Raw genomic sequence first — 24,635 nt, forward strand, 5'->3', positions numbered from 1 at the left:
AGTTTCACAATAAAAAACCAAAGTAAATTTTGGACATTATGCTTAGTACTCTCAAGGACATTTAAAACAAAAACAAAATAGGATGTGATGTTGGGTAAGAAAGGTAAAATGACATGACAACTGGCTCATCAAAAGGAGTAAACGAAGTCAAAGAAAGAACGTGAGGAAACAAAAGCAGAACAGTCATGAAAACACTTTTCAATGAATAAAGAGCAGAAATAATGGTGTTGAGCAGGAGCTTCAAAGCTTAAGCAGAAACCATATGGAGTAGTAGAAAATGCAATTGGATAATACTGACCTGGACTGCAGATAGACTTCTAAGTTGGATAGCAAAGTCAATACTTTGCAGAAAGAAAATCACAAGTTTAGCTGGATAACACTGAAAGGTGTTTAATATAAAAGAAAAGTAATTAAAAGGCAAAACACCTGGGAAACATGATCTTATTTTGTATGAGGTTAATGTTTCTTGGCATGTTACCAAAAATCTCTAAGCAAATTTAGAGTCCCAGCAATCAAATTACATTATTTGTTTATACAGATTCATTTTATTGCACGGTGTATCACATGAAAAGATAAAACATTTACTAGCTTTTATAGTTTCCTAGGACTGCTGTAACAAATTACCACAAATTTTGTGGCTTATAAACAAAGGAAATTTATTTTCTTACAATTCTGGAGGCCAAATGTCTGAAATCAAGGTGACATCCAGGCCATACTTCTGAAATCTCTAGGGGAAAATTCCACCTTATCTTTTCCGGTTTCTGGTGGTGTCAGGCACCATCAGCCACGTTGGCTTGTGGCTGCTTAACTCTAATCTCTCACTCCTTTGCCTTCATACGGTCTTCTCCTTTTTCTCCCTATCTCTCCTTTGTCTCTTATTCAGACATTTATCATTATATTTAGAGCTTGCCCAGATATCCAGAATCATCTCATCTACAGATCCTTCATTTAATCAACAAAGGCTCTTTTTAAAAAATGTGGTCATATTCACAGATACAGTTGTTAATCTTTCTAGCTACTGACATGCTTTGGCTCTGTGTCCCCATCCAAATTGCACCTCAAATTTTAATCCTCACATTTTGAGAGCGGGACCTGGTGGGAGGTGATTTGCTGAAGAGGGCGTTTTCCCCTATGCTGTTCTCATGATAGTGAGGGAGTTCTCGTGAGATCCGGTGGTTTAGAATTGGCAATTTCCCCTGTCCTCTCCTCTGCTGCCTTGTGAAAAAGGTACCTGCTCTTCTTTTGCCTTCTGCCATGATTGTAAGTTTCCTGAGACCTCCCCAGAAATGCAGAATGGTGAGTCAATTAAACCTTTTTTGTTTATATATTACCCAGTCTCAGGCAATTCTTTATAATAGTGTGAAAACATACTAGTACAGGAAATTGGTACTGGGAGTGGGGCACTGCTATAAAGATACTTGAAAATGTGGAGGCAACTTTGGAACTGGGTAATGGAGAGAGGTTGGAATAGCCTGAAGGGCTCAGATGACAGGAAGATGTGGGTAAGTTTGGAGCTTTCTAGAGATTTGTTGAATGGTTTTGACCAAAATGCTGATAGTGATTTGAATAATGAAGTCCAGGCTGAGGTGGTGTCAGACGGAGATAAGGAACTTATTGGGAACTGGAGTAATAATCAATCTTGTTAGGCTTTAGCAAAAAGACTGGCAGCACTTTTTTCATGCTCTAGAGATCTGTGGAACATTGAACTTGAGAGAGACGATTTAGGGTATCCAGCAGAAGAAATTTCTAAGTAGCCAAGCATTCAAGATGTGTGTTGGCTTTTTCTAAAAGTGTACAGTCATATGCCTTCAAAGAGATTATCTGATATTAGAACATATATTTAAAAGAGAAGTAGAGCATAAAAGTTTGGAAAATTTGCAGCCTGACCATGCGGTAGAAAAGAAAAACCCATTTTCTGGGGAGAAATTCAAGCTGACTCTAGAAATTTGCATAAGTAATGAGGAGCTGAATGTTAATAGTCAAGACAATGGGGAAAATGTCTCCAGGGCATGTAAGAAAAATTTGCAGCAGCCCCTCCCATCACAGACCCAGAGGGAGGGAAAAATGGTTTCCTTTGCTGGCCCAGGGTCTTGCTGCTCTGTGCAGCCTCAGAACTTGGTTCTCTGCATTCCAGCTGCTCCTACTCCAGCCATAGCTAAAAGGGGCCAAGGTACAGCACAGGCCATTGCTTCAGAGGGTGCAAGCCCCAAGTCTTGGCAGCTTCCACCTGATGTTAAGCCTGTGGGTGTGCAGAAGACAAGAGTTGAGCTTTGGGAACCTTAGCCTAGATTTCAGAGGCTGTATGGACATGCCTGGATGTCCAGCAGAGGTCTGTTGCAGGGGCACAGCTCTTGTGGAGAACCTCTACTAGGGCAATGCAGAGGGGAAATGTGGGGTTGTAGTCCCCACTGGGGCATTGCCTAGTGGAGCTATGAGAAGAGTGCCACTGGCCTTCAGACCCCAGAATGGTAGACCCATCGACAGCTTGCACTGTGTGCCTCAAAAAGCCACAGGCACTCAATACCAGCCTGTGAAAACAGCCATGGGGTCTGTACCCTGCAGAACCACATTGGCATAGCTGCCCAAGGCTGTGGGAGCCTACCTCTTGCATCAGCATGGCCTGGATGTGAGACATGGAATAAAAGGAGATTCTGGAGTTTTAAGATTTAATGACTGCCTAATCAGGTTTTGGACTTGGCCAATATCTCCCATTTGGAATGGAAACATTTACCTAGTGCCTGTACCCCTGTTGTATCTTGGAAGTAACTAACTTGTTTTTGATTTTACAGGATCATAGGTGGAAGAGACTTGCCTTGTCTCAGATGAGACTTTGGACTTGGACTTTTGATGCTCATTCCAGTTAATGCTAGAATGAGTTAAGACTTTGGGGGACTGTCAGGAAGGCATGATTGGTTTTGAAATGTGGAAAGCACATGAAATTTGGGAGGGGCCAGGTGCAGAATAGTATGGTTTGGCTCTGTGTCCTCACCCATATCTCATCTTGAATTGTAATCCCTACCTGTCAAGGGAGGAACCTGGTGAGAGGTGATTGGCTGATGGGGGCAGTTTCCCCCATGCCGTTCTCATGATAGTGAGGGAGTTCTCATGAGATCTGATGCTTTAAATGTAGCAGTTTCCCCTGTGCCCTCTTTCTTTCCTGCTGCCTTGTGAAGAAGGTACTTGCTTCTCCTTCGCCTTCTGCCATGATTGTAAGTTTCCTGAGGCTTCCCCAGCCACGAGAAGTGTGAGTCAGTTAAACCACTTTTGTTTATAAATTACCCAGTCTCATACAGTTATTTACAGCAGTGTGGAAACAGACTAATACAGCTACCATTCAACTCACTACACCAGCTTCACTCTCTTAAACACCTAGGGTAAATATTCTATCCCATACTGTTATTTATCCAACTAGAGGTAATTTTTTTATTATGATAGGTTATGCTATATAGTAAAAGGACCCTGAGGTTTTGAACCCTAAGCTTAGAGTATTCTCCTTTTTCTTTGTTGTCTAGGTAACTAAAATTTCTTCTGAATGTCTGTGTGTGTGTGTGTGTGTATATATGTGTGTGCATTTTTTTTGGTAGTGGGGAGAAAGGTAGGAGTATTAGTTCTGTTATATTTTATAATTCAAAATTACTTCCAGTAAAGGAGAATTTTTAACTGTTTGCCTGCAATGTCATGTTACTCTGTGAGTCTCCTTGTGTACGAGCATTTGTAATAAATCAGAGCTAGATTACTTTATTCATGCAGAAAATTTAATGCAATATTTTACTGGTAATAAATTTTCTTTATGAATGTTTCCTCCAAAATATACATATTTTAGTGTTTAAAATCTCATTCTTGCTCTGAGGATCACATTATTTACATGCTAGCCTATGTTCTATACATCATATCTATGTCCAATAATTAGACCCTGATGTCAAAAGCAATAAAATCTGACTTGATCTGTGTTAATAACATAGTACAAAATAATATTTATTGAATGTATGACAAATGAATGAATTCTTTATTATAGGTTTGGGTAAATAATCGAAAAAGTCCAGGTAAGGGGAGCTTCAAAGAAGATCCAAATTTTCCACTCCCAGAGGAGAAACAAAGCAGATTCTAGTGTAGACTTTAAAAAGCTCAGAAATTCTAACACAATTGTGATTATAAGAAGAAAAATGTCAGTGACAAGTCAGAACAACATTGTTGCAAGAGTCCTATGGTGAGATGCTTAGTCATTTTGGAAACTTCTAGGAATTGCCCTGCAGATGCTACTCTCGGGTGTTGCAAGGGGCTTTTTTTCTACATAAACTCTCTCAAATTCTACGCTTCTATCCTCTCTACCTTCAATAATCTTTAGTCAAAAACACAAAATGTTTATTATATCACCTGTCTCCAGGAAAGAAGTCCATTTTGTTTAGAAAGGGAAGTAAACACAGATAAATTAAGTGTTAGTCAAAGCCACATAGCAGGCTGGCACTGAATTATGACTCCAAACTATATCTTGTAGTTTCCAATAATTTCTACTGAAAATAATAGTGAAACCAACCATAAATGAAATGTGAATTTGTGCCTAATGATAACTGCTGCTGTACTGAAAATTTCCTTTCTCCCATAATGCACAGAATTGGCAAATGTACAGTCAGATCACAAAATATATTAAGGCCAGCGATTCATTAAGTGATGCCACAGATTGAAGGAAAGATTATATTAAAGTTTATGAGAGGCTTGGGTCCAAGAAGATGCACACATCTAAATTCTGATGGTGCTCAAATGTTTCAGTGCCTTATTAATCTGCTCAGTCTATACTGTCTTTGAGACTGCAGCAAAGAAAAAATATGATTGATTGTCCTGCAAGATATGTGCTTTTTGCATTTCTGTTAACTATAAAACAAGCACCATTTTAATTAAGCTTCTTCCAAGCAATTCAGGTGCTCTATAAAAATATAATGAAGCAATTAAGATGTGTTAGAAGTGACTGAGATATCTTTTTCACTTGAAAATGTGCAAGTGGAAGTCAAGCGGGCTTTTTTTTTTTGTCTTCCCCTACCCTCAAAGCAAGGCCATTTAACCTCAAGAAAAGGAATACTGGATTTTAGTAAAATGTAGGTTGATTTAATATATTAACCTTTCCTAAATTTAGTGTAAATATAAATACAAAATAACTTTTTATTATTATTCAAGGTTTGAAGATGTGTAGGTGCTGCAAATTATGTTAGGGCTACGAAAACACCCTTATAAAATTTTTATAGAAATATTGTGGTGCCTAAATAGAGAATCATGAACTTTTAAAAAATCGTGTGTAAGAATTAAATTGAGACAATGACCCAGAGATTCTATTTACTTGAAAACTTAAGATAGTGAAGAAAACAGATGGGTTGGGATGTTTCTTATCTGATCCATTAATTTATTTGGGTGTGTCAGTATGACCTATGTATAGGATGATGTACTCTCTGCTTCCACAAAAACAAATGAGCTTTCTGTTTCCATTGTAAAATTATTATTTATTAGGTCTTTCCTAATTTCATGTATTATGTCTGCCTCTCATTCATTCAGTCAGTGGACATCTGTTGTGCCAGATAATGACGTTAGGTTCTAGGGATATAAAGGTGGTCAAAACGCACTAAAATTGCCAATAGGAGGCTTATATTCTAGTGTGCAAGAACTACTAAAAGCAACAAAAAAGTGAAACAATGAAATAAAATAATAACACATTGTGGTAACTATTGAAAAATAAAATCATAGGCCTGTCACGGTGGCTCAATCCTGTAATCCCAGCACTCCGGTAGGCCAAGGTGGGAGCATCACTTGAGGTCAGAAGTTTGAGACCACCCTGTCCAACATGGTGAAAACCTGTCTCCACTAAAAATACAAAAATTAGCTGGGCGTGGTGACACATGCCTGCAGTCCCAGCTACTTAGGAGGCTAAGACATGGGAATTGCTTGAACCTGGGAGGCGGAGGTTGCATGAGCCAAAATCATGCCACTGCACTTCAGTCTGGGCAACAGAGTGAGACTCTGTCTCAAAAAACAAAATAATAATAACGATAAAAACATCAATACTGACTCTAGGATGCTAATCAGGGAGGTCACGCTGAGGAGCGGATATTATATAGTCCTGGAAGAAATACCTTTATAGAGAAACTAGAAGAAAGATCAGGAAAAGTTGATATTTAAAATGATATGCAATGAAAAATGTATAATATGTGAAAAAAATCCTTACTTCATTTTGAAAATGTCACTATTATCAAACTCACCTATTTCCCTAGACTAAATGTATTATGCTGCAGGTTTAGGCTATTTCCATCTCAATGGAAATAGATAATTTTGCGTGATTTCCAAAGTATGCCGTTTTTGTTGCAAGTCAGAGGAAATGAAGACTGAAACAAATACTGGGAACAATATAAAGCCGGAAATTAGAAACACTACCACTGGTACAACAGATATCATTCTTACAGATAAAAAATATAGAAAGTGGTGAATTTAATTGAATTGTGTATTTTGTCAATGGTAGAAAGTAGCAGAATCAAGACAGAAAACTCCAGGTGACTGACTACAAATCATAGGTAGGGTGATATGTAGGTAGTTGGATAGATAGATAAACAGGTAGATTGACATTCAGTAGTTATATTGCCCTCTCTCATTCTTGTTATTTTTCTATTAGTGGCCCAGCATGAATGATAGCTCTAAAAACTAGAGTTGTTAATTACTGTTGTTCTATAATGCTTTACTTATAATTAATGTGCTAATTCTTTGGTTTATTCCCTGGGCATTTTTATAACGGGTGCAATTTTATAAAGCAACTGAATAACTAAATATATGTTAAAGCTGCCTTCTAGCTAGCAGGCTGGTTCAGATAGAATTGAATATCATGTTCCTGAGTAACTTCTATGTGCCCAATGACAAGAACCTAAGCAAAGGCAGACTGAGATTTTAGTAACTTCATTTCAAGAATCCCCTAAAGGACCATTAGCTATGAAGATGACAAAGGCAGAATAATGCCCAGTGGAGAAAAACACATTGGTTATTCTCCTGAAGAGGTCAAATGTGTAAACTCATAAGACTTGAATATTCTATCCTGGATGAATAAGAGCCCTGTAGAATGGACTGCTGAAGGGGGCATTATGAATTGTGTAGGATGCTAGTGCTCTATTATTTAAATTCTACTACTATGGGATTTTTCCTCTAGCTGAGTTAGTTTTTAATTATTGGATGAGAGGAACTAAAGAAAGAAGAAAAGTCATTGGCAAAGTGTGCGTGTGTGTGTGTGTATGTGTGTGTGTGTGTTTGTAACAGAGACAGAGAGAGGCTGTGAAGACCAAGAATAGGCTTCACCAAGAATTCAAGAACAATGGAAAAGAAGAGTAATATTATGCTGCCTTGCTTTATTAGTACTGTAGAAAACAGGAAAAATTGAGATTTTCCTTTATAGATTCTTGTTTCCTACCTTCCTGTGCTACACTCTTTCATGCTGATCTCCTTTGTTGCTTATTATTGGTTATTTATTGTGTACATAGAACTATGCTAGTGTAAATATATTTATATAAGCTACCTCTTAAAATGAGCAAGGGCCAATTGTTAAAACATTAAGAAATTTTGCAAGATAGCTTGAAATTGTCCAGGGAAGAGTATTTACACCACTAAAATAGTGAAACCACTAAAATAGTCAAACACACACACAAAATCACTACTATTTCTGTCTTTCCTTGTTTTTTTTTTTTTTTTTTTTTTTTTTTTTGTGGGCGGGAGAGAGCCAGTCTCCTAGCACACCACATGTATATATACTCATGCGAGAACGAGACGGTGATGAGGAGAGCAGAGCACATAGGAGCTTCAAAAGTTCATGGAAGATGCATATTGTGGAAAAATTATGCATACATTTCAAATTTTTTTCCACCAAAATAAACTTGAACTAACTTATTATGACATGTCTGCATAGGACCTAGCTTGAGGCACTAAGAAACATAAGACATAAGTTTGAAAAGAGTTCCTATTAGAGCAACATGAATTCTGCTAAAATTGAAACAGTAACAAACATCAAATTTATGGTGAAGCTTAGATGGAAAAATGGTGAAATCACTGATGATTTATGAAAAGTTTATGGGGTCAAATTGCTTCAAATAAAATAGCAATTTACAAATGAATAACTTGTTTTGAGAAGGGACAAAATGATGTTGAAGATGAAGCCTGCAGAGGCAAACTATCCACACCAATCTGTGAGGAAAATATTTACCTTGTTTGTGCCCTAACTGAAGATAACTGATGATTAACAATACAAACAATAGCTGATGCCACAGGTACCTCAGTTGGTTCAGCTTACACAATTTCGCCTGGAAAAGCTGAGCAAACTTTCCATTTGGTGATTGCCCAAACCATTGCACCCAGATCAAATTCAGACAAGAGCAGAGTTTTCAATGGAAATTTTACACAAGTGAAATAAATATCCTGAAGTATTTCTATGAAGAATTGTAACAAAAGCTTTACCAGTATAATCCTGAAGACAAAGCACATTCAAAACAATGGCAACCAGGAGGTGAAACTGGTCCAGTCAAAGCAAAAGTTAACTGGTCAAGATCAAAGCTCATAATAATAATGTGTTGGTACACTTAATGTATTTTACTTGTTGACTTTCTGGAGGGCTCAAGCATATTAACATTTGCTTATTACAATAGTATTTGGAGAAACTTGGTTAAATCTTTAGCAGAAAAAAAAGCCAGGGAAGCTTCAACAGAATTTTTCTCCACCATTACAAAGTTTCTGTTCATTCTTCTCATCGAGCAAGAACAATTTTGTGAGAGGTTTTTTTTTTTTTTTTTGAAAGTCATTTGGCATCCAACTTACAGTCCTAATTTGGCTCCTTCTGAATTATTTTTGTTTCCTAATCTTAAAAACTATCGTAGAGGGCACCCATTTTTTTAGGCCATAATGTAAAATGACTACATTGGCACGGTTAAATTACCAAGACTCTCAGTTCTTTAGGGATGGATTAAATGGTTGGTTTCATTGCTTACAAAAATGTCTTGAACCTGATGAAGCTTATGTTGAAAAGTAAAGTTTATATTTTTTATTTTTATCTTTTAATTCAATTTTTTTCTTGAATATTTTTAAGTTTCCTCATATTTCCTTTACATTTGGATAGTTATAACCTAGGAGGTAAACTAAGTTGAGATTAAAGAGAACTACAGTATAAGACAGTGTAAGGTAACTTCTGTTTAGGGGTAAACTGTGAGTAAGGGAATGCAGCACATGGAGAATTTACATTCGTCTGGTAAATAGGATATTAGAGAGTAGCTAATATCTGAATTTGACCCTTTAGGACTAGTGGGATTTCAGTCTGTGGAGGCTTAGGAAGGAAGAAGCAGTGGGAGCAATGACTGTCCACCAGGGTAAGAACAAATGAACAGAGTCCCTGAGGTAGGAAGAGAACTAATGAATTGGCTATTCATCTGGCTGAAGCATACGTGATAAAGAGGAGATCTATGGTAGGATAGAGAGGTAGTTGGAGGGACTTAACTCATAATAGCTATGTAAGAAGGTGATAATATTTTATAGTATTGGCTAAATCATTCATCTCAAAAAAAAGCAAAGTGGAAATCCATGACTCCACTAGATGGCTGATCCCGGTCACTATTTTTTTAAACTTCAGAGTCTGTATCTTCAGGTGTAAAACATTGATTACTTGTCTTATAGTTTTCCTAAAGAGTTACAAAGAAAATCTTAGCTTTAGTTTGGAAAGTAAGTTTCAAGCTTTAAATGCCATGATGTAGAAATAACTATGGCATTTATTGAGCACTCTCTGGGTTCCTCTAACTCTCAAGAAGGAACCATGTGCAAATGTTAACAGTGTAGAGAAGACCTGGTTTCTGTGTTTATTTAGGGTATGTGATGACCTTAAGAAACATTATGGTCACTAGTTCAAATCTCTAACCCTTCCAAAATAAAACAACAATACACATGTGTGACAGAGTGTGTGTGTATTTTATATTTTGAGGAGTGGGGAAAGATAGGTAATCAGTAGAAATGCTGTTATTCAACAATTTAGAAAGAAGAAAAATATTCATTTTGTAAGGTTTCATGACTTCACATAAGTTTGATGTTTTCCTTCTGATGTAATGTTATTTGGATTTATATAGACAGTCCAATTAAATTAAGAGGTGCATGAACTGGTAAATACTGTTAAATGAGGAAATGCCTAATGCAGGAAATCAGCTTTAATCTTAGCACTAAAACTATAAGTGATGTAGTTTGGAAGATACAATGTGCAAAGAATTAACTGTTGATAAAGTCAGTGATGTAGGAATGATATTCCTTGAAGTGAAGTTACTCCCATTGACTCAAATTGGTTTTGGCAAGGAGTTGAAACTTCTTGTAATTTATATATTGCCATTATGGATCTAGATTAGAGCTGAGTGTAAAAATGCCCTCATAAATGTGCAAAGATCATCTACAAAACTAATTTTGGATGTCTTCATCAGAATAAACTTGTGAGTGCGCTTCCTGAGGGCAGGAAGAGGCAATAAGATAATTGCTCAAAGAACAGTCTCTGGAATCAGACTCTGGCTTCAATACATGGTTGGCTATTATCACACAAGACGTTGGAAGAGTAATTTAACATATTTTTGCATTAATTTCCTCATATGAAAAATAGTGTCTACCAGTAGGGACATCTTAAAAGTTCAATGAGAATATGCAAGTGGAACACACAGTAAGTGCTATTCCACAAATGTTTACTGAACTCCTCTTATGTTTCAGGTGCATCTTAGTCACTTGGAACACACATATGAATTAAGATAGATCTCTACTCTAGTGGATCTTGTATTATACCACATTTTAGTTAATATTGTCATCATTTCTACTGCTATCTTTATTTTTATAAAACCTAGCACAGTGACTGATTAGTAGATGCTTGAAAAATTTGCTTGAATGAATATTCAACTAAAACTGTGTTGATGATAGATAAACAGCAGCTGTGAGTGAACAGAATAAGGGTAAATGCTTTGGAAAGTTAGAAAATTCTGCAAAAGAGACTAAACACAGGCAGAGCAGAGTTCTTCACTGTGAAGTACACCAGAAGAATCTGTTAGAATGAAAATTCTAGTTGTCGCTGTAGGCAAATCCTACCTTCAAATCTTTCTTTTCTTAATGGTAAAAAATCTGACTACAGGAAATTTTACATTGTTTATGAATAATTGTAGAAATGTTGTTCTTTTAGCTTTATTGGTCTTTGAAATTTATCCAAACCGTTAAAGAGTCACAGTAATTCCAATATCCGATACAGTAACAAATGAGACATTGGTTTATTTTTCACTAAACCACAGCTGATAGAAGCAGCTAAATAGATAAAACCCTAAATTTAAAAATATATTGGTATTAGTCATGTCAAAGCACATATTTCAGGATGAATTAAGAAACTGTCGCTCATAGAGTTAAGTATGTCTAATACTATTAGGCAAAAGAGAGAAGCACTGCTTAATGGATCAATTCCATTAAGGAAAAGAAAAGCAAAAATTCCAAGTGATTTCAGTTTAGAAAGATAACTATAAAAGTCAGTTACCTGACCACTGAAGTTCTTTTCTCCTCTTCAAATGCCATTTCTGTTCTGTCAGCATTGTCAGTATATGCAGCTACTGTACTGTGGAAAGTAATTATATTATATGGCAGATAAAACAAGGAGATATGCATCAGATTATAAATAACTTAATTTTGCAAAGGAATTTTACATCTTAATCTGCTGGACTATCACTTTCACTTAGGCTCTGAAACCAAATTATGTTATTGTGTTCTGTGATATAATTTAATAACTCACCCATAAGGAAATGTCAGGTCGCATTTGCAACAATCCAGGGGCCATTAAGCCAGATGGAAGGTCATTCTGTTTGAGGATTGTAAATGAACCTGTCCAACAAAGTTTTGGTTAGGAACAGCCAAGGACTCATTATGTAGTCAATTTACCCAACTGCTTGCAAGAACCATGCCAATGCCAAGGCTGTTCCGTCCTTTGAAGTTTGAAATGAATTTGAACATACAGGGATTTTTTACTTTCATCAAGCCAGAAAGAAAATTGCTTTTATAAAAGGCAGTCATTTCCATATATTGCTTAGAACATTAGAATAAAAATTAAATGTATTGTTGAAATATCACTGTGAAATTTTTGCTTCTTTCTTATTCATTTTCCTCTTTACCTTCTAAATTCTGCCTTTCCTTAGTAAAGACACACACACACACATCTACATACACATACATTAATAAAAAATAAACCACTCAAACAAGATAACAAAAATGTACAAAGAAATTTATGCTTCTGAAAATAAAAATATTCACTTAAAATAATAATGTCTTCATTTAATGTTTTAGTTTCTTTAGTTTACAATGAAGTTAACAACTTTTGATTATCCATACTATGTGATTTAATATGAATACTCCAAAGTGGATAATTAAATGTCAGCTTTATTTAGCTTAAAAAAATGCATTTTGAAGATCTGGATTCTTCTAATGATGTTTAAGTTATTCTCTAGAGCAGAGAATCAAAATTGGTTATTCTAGTAGAGCATTATTTTACAGTTAGTATATTTTCATTTTAGAAAATATCAGTTAACACATTTATTCATAATCCCATATTTATTATAAATTTTGACATTTCTGTCTATTTACATCTTTCAAAGCATGATATTTTACTAATTCGAATTTACTGACTTGTGTTTACTGACCATATATACAACTGATCCTCATTATTTGCAGATTCTATATTTGTGAATTTGCCCACTTGCTAAAATTTATTTATAATGTCAAAATCAATACTAGCAGTGCTTTTGCAGTCATTTGTGGACATGCACAGAAACAGAGAAACATTTGAGTCAGCTATTGGGCAAGTTCCAGCTAAGGAGGAACAAGGCCTTCTTGTCTCAGCTTTCATATAAAGATGACAAGAGGATGGAGAAGGTCACGGGTGGTGCAGTGTAGTGCACCAAGCTCTGGTCTCGGACCAGTTGGTCAGTGTTTAGATCCCTACTCTGGCACCTGTTAAGGGGCATGGTTTTATGCAAGTCACTTCACACTTTTGAATCTTGTTTTCTCCTTTGTAAAATAAAGAAAATAAACTCTTCCATTTTTTTTTTTTTTTGAGGCAGAGTTTCGCTGTTCTTGTCGCCCAGGCTGGAGTGCAATAGTGCAATCTCGGCTCACTGCAACCTCCGCCTCCCGGGTTCAGGTGATTCTCCTGCCTCAGCCTCCCAAATAGCTAGGATGACAGGTATGCACTACCCCGCCTGGCTACTTTTGTATTTTTAGTAGAGACAGGGTTTTACCATGTTGGCCAGGCTGGTCTTGAACTCCTGACCTCATGTGATCTGCCTGCCTTGGCCTCCCAAAGTGTTGGCATTTCAGGCATGAGCCACCATGCCTGGCCAGGATTTGTTGTTTTTAAGATTTAAGATTATAATCTATGAGAAATGAGTGTGTATATACATACATATATATATATATATATCTGCATATATATACACATACAATTTCTCCTAGGAACAAAAATCTAGTATTTAATTTAGTGTTCATAGTGGCTTTATAAAACATGATTACCATGAATAATGAAGATCAGCTGTATATGTGTATTTATATACATATATATAAATTGCCAATCTAAACTGTGATAAATATCCACATGCTTAAATTATTGCATTTTTAAGCTCATTTGAAGAAGCAAACATTTTACTCTGTTGGATATATGATAATTATTTAGTAGGTTAGATGATATAACCATAGTATTTTTCTATTTCCATATTTATGAACACTGTTTTTAGGTGTATTTTCCCTGCAGATCAGGAAGAAGGTAACATGATTCTTCTTTCGGTATGGCACTAGAGTTCAGCTGGAGTCCAGCGTAATAATGCAAGGAGAACCTTGGGATTTTATCTAGAACAACTGTGCGTGTGTGTGCGTGTGCGTGTGTGTGTGTGTGTGTGTGTGCCTTGTATCAGAGAACGGAAAAAACAAGAAATGCAGAGGCTTTCCAATCTGGTCTAAGAAGAGCAGCAAGGATGGATGAGGAAATCTCCTCCCTACTTTGGGAATTTGGAGCTCTGCTGCAAACTAGCTAATGGGGATCTTTTCTATGACATACTTATTCATACAGCTGTAAGGGATTGGTCTTAGAAAATCAACTAGAGCTAATGCTTGCATAGGACACAGGCCAGTCATTTCACACTCTCAGAACCTGGAACAGCACCTAGAAGGTAGGCACATCAGCTAGATGCCCTAGTAAAAGGAAAGCCAACATTGTATTGTAGCCCAAAAACTGACCAGTTAGTCCTGGGTTCTGGTCCTAATTCTGAAAATAGCTAATTGGCTGAAGTTGAGCTGAGTGACTGAATATTTGGATTTAATGTTAATTTTAGAGATTCCCTTTATGTTATTTTTTAAAAGTATATTTCTTTGTAAAGTGTGAGATAATGCACTTCTTTAATCAAAAAGCGCTTAAAACAAAATTTATCTCAATGTGAGTTAGTCAACTATTTTATCTTGTTTTCTTATTTCATTTATCCCTTACACCATGAAACAAAGAGCAGTATCTTGATGTCAAAGCGGTTAAGGTTAATATGCCCTCTTACTATGTAGCTCACTGCATTTTTTTTCCCTAGTTCCCACCTTAGCCATTTGAGAGAGGTCACTAAATCGTCCTGGATCAAATACTTCCTGCAGAGTCTGTACAGTGGAGTCAAATAAAATAAGATAATTAATAGATTGATAATGTCACAAGGACCTTGAAAGCATGGTTTGTAGTTACCATGCCTGCAGAAAATGGAAATATAAGTATATAATCAAATTAGTATTTAGCTCTATTATGTTATTTACAGTGTTCAATACATAAACTGACAATTCCCTCCTAAATTATGAAATGAAACAATAAACCTGCACTATTAGAATGTAAACAATAACAGAAAATAATTATCTTTCTGATTAATGGTAGATAATATTTTGTAACAGAAACAAGCAATGTGTTAAATATATGTTGAAACTTAGATACTAACTCCATCTAGGATTTGAAACTATGATATTGAAAGATGCATTTATTGAAAAATAGTTGATGGGTTAACAGGCTGTATGTTGTTGTTAATGCTATTGCCTTTGTTATACATATGATAACAAAGATACCTCTTGACTAGAAATCTTTCTTAACAATGCTTATATTTGTCAGGGTTTGATTGGAGAAGCAGAATTAGTAGGATGGATATATCTATCTATCTCCACATATTTACCCAAACATATATATCTTGGGGTAAGTATGTAAGGATATATATGTAAACAAATCTGAAATCTTTAGACCAGACAACCGAGAAGGGAAATTACAAGCAGGATGGAGTCCCAGTCTAAAATGTGTTGTTTACAGGCAGTGTTCTCTTAACTCAGAGAAGGCCTAAACCCTCTTTTAAAGACGGCGAAACTGATTAACTTATAGTTAATTGATCAAATACTTTAATCACATCTGCAAAACTCTCTTTAAAGTAGCAGCTAGTTTATTGTTTTATTGAATAACTAGAAGAAGGCATATGCATGCTACAAAATGACTGCTTCCTTCCAATATTCAACTTTTGCAAGAGAACATCCCTTGAAGCTCAATTTAACTGTAAAAGTAGCAGAAAGGGAACTCTGGAAACTATAGTATAGAAGAGCAAATTTGATACAGTTCACTTTTTCTCAACTTGACATCTATAAACATATCTTAAAACCTCACTGAATCTCCAAATACAGACAGTAACAGAGTTATACTTCTGCATAATATGATACAACTATCTCATGTTCAGTCAAAAATAGGCTAAGCTGTTCTCCAGAAAAGTATATTAAGTCTTTGAGTGGTTACTATTCTTCTCCTTTGATATCCTGTAAATTAAATACTGAGATAAATAATAAGAAAATCAGAGAGGGGATAAAACAACAATATTTTGTGTATATATATACACACACACACACACACACACACACACACACACATATATATATAAACATATTCATGTCAAAACAAAGAAAAAATACTCATGACTATTACAGTCCTCTTTTCTGAAACTGGTCACATGGTTGCACCTTGTAAATAACTATCTTCTTTCAATCTATTTCATATTTCCTTCACACTCAGCTGGTTGTGGTTCTTTGCTCAGTGGAATGACTCAAACATTCATTCCTGAAAGGTCTGAGTCATTAGTACTGCTGAACATGTAGGAGAATGAAGAGCACTCACATTTCTTTCCCTGGGAGATACTCTTCCCTCGTGAATATGTGAATATTTTGTCACTATATAACCTGTAGTGATAATCTGCATATTTATTCATTTTCACATAAATAAGAAATTAGGCCGGGCGCGGTGGCTCACGCTTGTAATCCCAGCACTTTGGGAGGCCAAGGCGGGCGGATCACGAGGTCAGGAGATCGAGACCACGGTGAAACCCCGTCTCTACTAAAAATACAAAAAAAAAAATTAGCCGGGCGTGGTGGCAGGCGCCTGTAGTCCCAGCTACTCGGAGAGGCTGAGGCAAGAGAATGGCGTGAGCCTGGGAGGCGGAGCCTGCAGTGAGCCGAGATTGCGCCACTGCACTCCAGCCTGGGCGACAGAGCGAGACTCCGTCTCAAAAAAAAAAAAAAAAGAAAACTTAGACCAGGTCTATAGTATTGTAGGAAAATAAATACTGGAAACAATTGAGCTGATTATGCTTCCTAATACCCAGTTTTATTTCTTATTTTCACAAACTTAAAACATGACTAATTACATAAATGACAATAGGAGTTACCATTAATTCTACTATGTAGTATACACTATAATTTAGTATATAAACTATTTAGTATATTGCCTCCTAATTTTTGTATGAACTTGTATATATATATTTTCATAACTAAAACCATATAAATATAAATGTTTTATATACTAATTTTTCTCATATGAAATATTGGTGGGATCATACGAAATTAATGTTTGGCCACATACTGAAATTCTAAATAACTTTTACAGATTAACTTGTTGTTCTCTGTAAAGTTTATGAGGGTAAAACTTATGATAGAGAAAAGTGACCAGCAAAAGCACAGTCTTTATTCCTACGAGGCTGTTGGCCTCAAGACTGTGTGAACTCATTTGGGCCAGGTAGAGATTGCCCTTTGCCAAGCTAATGATAGAGCAGTGGTCAGTCAGACAATATAAATTGCAAAAAATGTACCACAGCATATGTATATTTATTAACATGTACTTTAAAGATATACTATTTTACTGACATTAAAAATGCTAAAGCATTTAATAACAGAAATTTAAATGTAACAATGAAATACTATTTTAAAATTTTTGTCTCTAAAAATTGTTTTTAATATATTATAAATTATATCAGTACCATTAAATAGCAATGAAATTATTGCTTCAATATTTTGTGATATAGCAATCTGCTTCTAAGTTGTTTATTTAACTACATTGTTTGAATGGCTATCATAGCCAAAATTGGTATTTTACAAAGAAATATGGATCCAGAAGGAAGCTTGCATCACTGACTGCATTTCTAAATCATGACACTCACTACTCAAACCCATTGTCCAGTTATTCGATTGTTCAGGCATACTGTAGTTTTTTTTTTTTTTTAATTAATTGGTTGTGCTTTTAAATAAATCTGAAGGTGTCATGTTTTTATATGTGATGAACAAGTTCATGACTCCATAAAATTATTTATTTTAAAGGATACTAAAATTTCAAAAATCATATTTCCTGTTTCTAATGTACAGATATGACTATATAAGGCTAGTCTGTTAGTTTGAGCAGCAAATCATATAATGGCAGAAAAACTTCAAAATGCTAGTCTTCAAAATGTATAGTCCATATATGATATTCTTTCAAAAACAACTACTACTTGCTTACTATTAAAATATTGCCTTTATCTGTTAGGTGGCTGGCATATTACTGGCAGTGCTTGTCATCAGAGAAAAGTAAATTTGAAACACTTGATTTTTGAAAAAGAACACATACCTTATACTTAAGATCAGCAACTCTTTTAAGATCTCTGCTGTTTGAATAGATCTGTTTTGATAATTATGTCATTGATCTGTTTTGATAATTATGTTGAATTTTGATAATTATGTTGAATTTTATAATACACTTATTTAAAGAGTTGACTACATTTAAAGTAGCTTATTTTGATCAAAGAATTAAAACTAATGATAGTTTGCAGCCCTTTATATTTCTGGCTTAAAATCTCTGCTATGAAAGTATTCCTAGGCATGATACAGTGAATGAATTCAATTGAAATGCTAAATCTGCAACATATCACAATGGTTTTCTTTTATTTTTAGTCCTAAAAGCAGCTACAGCACAGTTTTACTATTGTTTTCATTAAGTTATTTCTTAGGGAAATAGTATCTTTCTTTGAGTGCTCATAAAGAGCAGTTTATTTATGTTATAATTGAAAAAAATATCTAGCATAATTCAAAGCGTGTAGAAACTTCCTTACTTTGATTCTGCTGTACTACAAACCTTTCACCCTACATAAAATTCGCTGTAGGACTGGTTTCTTTAAATCTTCAGCAACAAGGCTTCCACCTCATTCAACATTATTTACTGACAAAGAACACATCACAATACACTACCATATTGTTTTCCATACATTATTTTAGCCATTTTCACCATACCAAGATGGATGAATATTTCTCACCTGGTAGGTGGCTTTAGCCTTCTGCTTTCATAAACCCTCATAAAGTCTTTTAAAAACTTAGTCAACTTCAATGTTATTTATAAAGTACTTGATTAAATTTTAGATGACTTAAAACATTAATTAAAACATTGAAGAGGTTTCACTTCATGAATGCTTGGCAAGGCATGTAATACAGTAACCACTAATTTATAATTTTGATTTTTTTTACTTATTTCTTTTAAAGCGTGGTTAGTTTTTGCTGCTATGTTAATTGTTAATAAACAGATTTTTTTCTGTTGTTTTTACTAAGATTACAAACTTTTTATATTCCTTGAAAACATTATTTTTAATAACTGGCTAATGTTCATTTTAGTAAACATACCATTATTTACTTTGCTGTTGTAATTATTTTTTCAACATTTAAATATTTTATTTAAAATAGAAACAATAAAATTGGAATAAATGCCTCATACTTAAATTTTAGTGCAATATTTTTTAGTACATCTTTAGGATAAAGGCAAGATTTCTGTAGAGTTATGGATAGTCTTGTCAAATTATATCCCAGACAATTTATGCCAACTTGTATTTCCACCAACAGTGAATAAATGGAGTGTTTTGTTTAATGTTTTCTAATAATATATATTTGTTATTTTAAAAAATTTACTAAATTAATGTTTGAAAATGATATTTCATGGTTAAAATTCTCATTCATCTGGTTGTTAGTGAGGTTGATTTTTTTGTGTTATTTTCCTTTTGTTTTGACTATTCTTATAATCTTATTTTTAATCTGTTTGTTTTAATTTTTTGTAAAGTAAGGCTATTAATTTATTGTTATATTTGTCACATATAGTTCTCCCAGACTTTTATCTTTTTCTCTTTGGATATTTTTGATTAAGAGAAATTTTTTACTTTTTATGAATTCAAATGCAACAATTTATGTTTTCTTTGTGTGATGAGATAAGCCTCATTGGCTTTATTATTAAATTAAAATTACTCTTTTAAAATGTCAAAAAGTAAAAAAATAGAAAGAAATGACCAAAAACAACTATTAGCAATTTGACATATTCTTGAGTATATTTTCTATGTAATATTTACCAATTTGAAAGTATATTAATAATTTCATATCCTATCCCGTTCACAAAATATTACGACCACATCCTATGTCTGTAAGAAGTCTTTGAACCTCTTTGTTTATATGATGAGGAGAGAGTATAATTTATAAAACAAACCATCTTACAAAGTTATGAATTTAAAAAAATCTATACAGTAGAAGCATGTTTGGATATGCCTTTGTTAGATATCAGACTGTTTATTTTTAAAAAGTTTACAAATTATATTTTTGTCTCAAGATATGAAAAATAATTTTTAATGATTAAAAATAAAAAAATTAAAGTTTTTCCTCTGTTAAAATTTATTGCTATGATAAATCATCCTACTGACTTTTTTTTTTTGAGACGGAGTTTCACTCATGTTGCCCAGGCTGGAGTGCAATGGCGTGATCTCGGCTCACCGCAACCTCTGCCTCCCCAGTTCAAGCGATTCTTCTGCCTCAGCCTCCTGAGTAGATGAGATTACAGGCAAGGGCCACCACGCCCGGCTAATTTTGTATTTTTAGTAGAGACGGGGTTTCTCCATGTTGGTCAGGCTGGTCTCGAACTCCTGACCTGAGGTGATCCCCCAGCCTCAGCCTCCCAAAGTGCTGGGATTACAGGCGTGAGCCACCACGCCCGGCAATCCTACTTACTTTTAAGAACCAATAATATTTATAAATTAAATTGTTTTAGACTTAGTTGGATTTTGTTTTTGTTTAAGTTATCCCTTTCAAACAGATCACACTCTTCACACACTTAATCATGAGCTGTTCAAGAAAAAGTCTTCTCTTCCTTCATCGATCTTTACATTCTAGTTTGTATGGTATATGAAAAGTAACAAGAAAACTTAATTTAATTCAGTTCTAATTTTAACCCTAATATTATTGAGTTGCAAATTCAGTGACATAAATTATTTTCCATACCTCAGCCTGGTTGCGTCTTTATGTCATCTTGACAAATCATTAAGTTTAAAATGTAAAGCAAGTAATCTATTACAACTTTCTTTCCATCTACAAGTATGTCATATTCAAACTCTGCCTCTGAAATACTAAAATTTTGAATAATTTTTGTTCCAAACACTTTCTAATTATTGCTTAGTGTTACAGTTGTCTATAATTGTACAGAAAAATCCCACAGCTTTTCTAAAAATTGTACACCACTTAAGCTTATATTATGTCTAGATTCTAAATCTGTGCTTTCCAATGGTCATTACTCAGTACATGTGGTATTAAGCATTGAAATGATACTAGTTCACACTAAGATATGCTGTACGTCTAAAATACCTGTCTGATTCTTTTCACTTTTTTGAAACATGGCTACTAAAAATTTTTAAATTACATATGTGGTTCATATTATATTTTTATTGGATGACACTGTTGTAGGTGAAAAATTTATTTGACAATTGCTCCTAACTACCTTGTTCATCTTAGTTTTTAAAATGTTCAATTTTGTCTAGAAGATTAAGTTAAATCTTATTTATACATACAGTTTAAATATGTATGCTATAAATCTTTCTTTCCAGTTTTCTGATTTTTCAATATAGAATAAAATGTTGAGAGCAGATGTAAAGTATAAAAAACAAGGTGAATTTTAACTGGACAAGCTAATTAATAAATTAGGTCTCTGTCAATACACATAACCTGAAGCAGCACCCTGGAAGTCAGGTGTTTGGGTCCTAGTATCTTAACAAAAATTCAAGGCAAGACCTATCACAGAAATACTTAAGGCAGCTGCTGACTCTAGATGCATGCACTTATTTCTCAGAGCAGCTATAAAGTCCTAGTTGACAATTTTCCCTGGAAGTTTCTGACAAATAGCACACACTGTTGTTTACATTTTTGTGATTTAACATTTCACTTAAATTACACAGGTGCACGTAAATGTGTTCATTTGATCACAGTAATTCTACTGCCACTCACATTAGTAAGTAACTCAATATGAGAAACAAGTTAGTATTAAATTTATTACTCTTCTCCATGGCTAATGTACTTAAATAAAGTTATAGTGATTGGCAGTTACAGTTAATATCACATTTCAGTCTTGGAAGGAAGAAGAGTTGTACAATGCTTAAGTAGTTTCCTTTTATTTTTTATTAATTTCATTCAGTTCTTTTTCTCTCTACATCTTTCTCATATTTTTACACTAAGGGCATTCCTAAATAGCTACATTCAGTAGTTATGCATCTTTTTTCCCCCTTTTTTACCACATACCAACAGATGCCATATAATTTATGTTTTAAAATCATCGGCAATGATATCCTTTCATATGAACATCAAACATTCACTAATAAGAAGAGTTATGACACTGAATGTTTAAAACCATTTTGGGGAAAATACGTAAAAGCATTAATCAAGAACCCCATACCCTGGTGTCTTTTGCTTTTATCTATATATTAATATATAAAAATACTAGTGCTTAATTGTAGCACTGTGAAATTAAAAAAAACACCATAAACAGGTGTTTCTAAGCCATAAATTCATGGAATATCAGTTACTGAAATACTAAAATAAAATCATATATGAAAATTTTATCCACAGAGATGTAGCACCTCAAGGCAAGATGGAATACTAGGAAGGAAGGAAGGAAGGAAGGAAGGAAGGAAGGAAGGAAGGAAAGGAGGGAGGAAAGAAAGGAGGGAGGGAGGGAGGAACGGAAGGAGGGAGGAAGGAAGGAAGGAAGGAAGGAAGGAAGGAAGGAAGGAAGGAAAGAAGGTCACCTGAAGTTGTGATCACCATCAGTATTTATTGGACTCACTGCTATGTTTAACTCTCATAATATCTTATTATACTCATTTTACATATAGGAAGAGTAAAGCTAACAGGAAGAGGTTAAGTAACCGGACTATGTTTCCATGGTTAGCAGTATAAAGACTTGGCTACCAGGCATTCAAGTACTGCTGTTTTGTGGTCCGTTATCAAGGTGGCAGTTTGAGAAGCGATCCTAAAACAAACACGTATATTAAAAAAAATATATGCTGAAGCAAGAAGATCCCTGATGACAAAGCCACAAAACTATAACTGGTTAAAAGCATTGCTGAGAAGAACATGGAAAAAAATAGAGCATCTGTAATATTAATTACAGATTAGATAGTCCATATGTGCTTCTAAACATCATTTATTTCATCCTCCTAAAAATCCTGTGACATTGATATCATTATCACCAATTTACTCGTGCTCCTAAAATTTGAATAGTTTACTCAAATGCAAACAAGTGGTAAATGTTAAAGCAAGAAATTTCTGACTCTCAAATTAGTTCTATAAACCACTATGCTATGCTGTTTCCAGATTAGTTGGTTGTTATCATAAAAAATAACAAGAATAAACCCAGAGAATTAAAGAGGTGAAATATTTCTTGACTGCCTTAGTCTAGAAATTCAAAGAAAATACTATGTGTATGGGAGTGGAAACTATAAAAATTAATAAGATGTATTTCCTGAAAAACAAATACTGAATCAGGGTTTAATTGCTGATTATATTTTATAGAGGTTCACTCCCAGGGCAGCAAAAATGAAGAAAAGTAGGAAGGTAAGGTATGGAAAACCAGCAAGCAAAGCCAGAAGCTATATTACCATACAAGTGAATGATTTACAATGAGCCACAAGGAGACACAGCCAGAACCATTCCTTAAGCAGTCTACCAGGAGTAACAGGAAATTTATCTACGTGGATCTCATTCATTCTGCCCCTGCCCCTCCACCCTTTTTAAATGTTTGTCCCACAAACTTTGAAAACTGCTCTGCATTTAGAGTTGCCTCATCCATTGTAGCATTTCACTAGAGTCCAGAAGTGGCAGAAAAAGGGACCAGGGACTTTGGAAAGTGACTGAGCTCAAAACATTCATGTAGTTGATTGGCTGTGGCTGCAGTGGAGTCAGAGCATGTAGTTGAAGATTTGAGCAGTTGAGACTGAGAAAACTTGTGGAGTAGGACAAGTGGTCTGACATGTGATGTGTCTAAGAAAATTAAACAGATCTGAGCATGGTGGCTCACGCCTGTAATCCCAGCATTTTGGGAGGCCGGGGCAAGTGGATCACCTGAGGTCACAAGTTCAAGACCAACCTAACGAATATGGTGAAACCCTGTCTCTACTAAAAATACAAAAATTAGAAAATTAGCCAGGCGTGGTGGTGCACGCCTGTAATCCCAGCTACTCAGGAGGCTGAGACAGAAGAACTGCTTGAACCCGGGAGATGGAGGTTGCAGTGAGCTGAGATTGCACCACTACACTCCTGCCTGGGCAACAGAGCAAGACTCTGTCTCAAAAAAAAAAAAAAAAAGGGGAGAAAAGAAGATGGAGAGGGTAAGAAGGGAGAAATTAAGGTAAGGGAAAGGTATCCAGAGAATGGAAATTATAAGGCCAGGGATAATATAATTCATTTTATTCTGTTTTTTAAAATTAATCTTCATTTTGAGATTATTGTAGATTCACATATAGTTGTAAAAAATAATGAAGAGAGATCCCATGGTACCCTTTAGTTTCCTATAATTATAAAATCTTGCAAAAGTGTTGTATGAGAGCACAATGAGGATATTAACATTGATAAAGTCAAGTTATAGAACATTGTCATCACCATAAGGATCCCTTATGTTGCCTTTCTATAGTCACACTCCTGTCCTTCCCCCTTCATTCCACGCTTAATGTTTGGTAACTGCTAGTTTTTTCTTCATTTTGTAACTTTTGTCATCTCAATAATATTATATAAATGGAATCGCAGTATATAACCTTTCAGGATTGGATTTTTTATTCAGTATGATTCTCTTGTTGTGTGTATGCATCATTAGTTTCTTTTCTTTTTATTTCTGAGTACTACTCCATGGTAAGTAGGTACCAGGAATTTTTTACTCCTTCATTTGTAGAAAGACATCCAGGTTATTTCTAATCATTGACTATGATGAATAAAGGTGCTATAAACTT

The 24,635-nt window shown here is 34.8% G+C and overlaps 1 long non-coding RNA gene across 1 annotated transcript in view; it reads left to right on the forward strand.

The window, feature by feature from the left end:
• The first annotated feature begins 1,219 nt into the window (after positions 1-1,219).
• LOC116459260 (uncharacterized) overlaps positions 1,220-24,635 on the forward strand; it is a 52,260-nt gene continuing 28,844 nt past the window's right edge. The window contains exon 1 of the long non-coding RNA XR_004245498.2: positions 1,220-1,296. This is a non-coding gene — a long non-coding RNA (uncharacterized LOC116459260). The remainder of the gene's footprint in view (positions 1,297-24,635) is intronic.

This window comes from Hylobates moloch, unplaced genomic scaffold (assembly GCF_009828535.3).
Source record: "Hylobates moloch isolate HMO894 unplaced genomic scaffold, HMol_V3 SCAFFOLD_19, whole genome shotgun sequence".
Classification (NCBI taxonomy): domain Eukaryota; kingdom Metazoa; phylum Chordata; class Mammalia; order Primates; family Hylobatidae; genus Hylobates; species Hylobates moloch.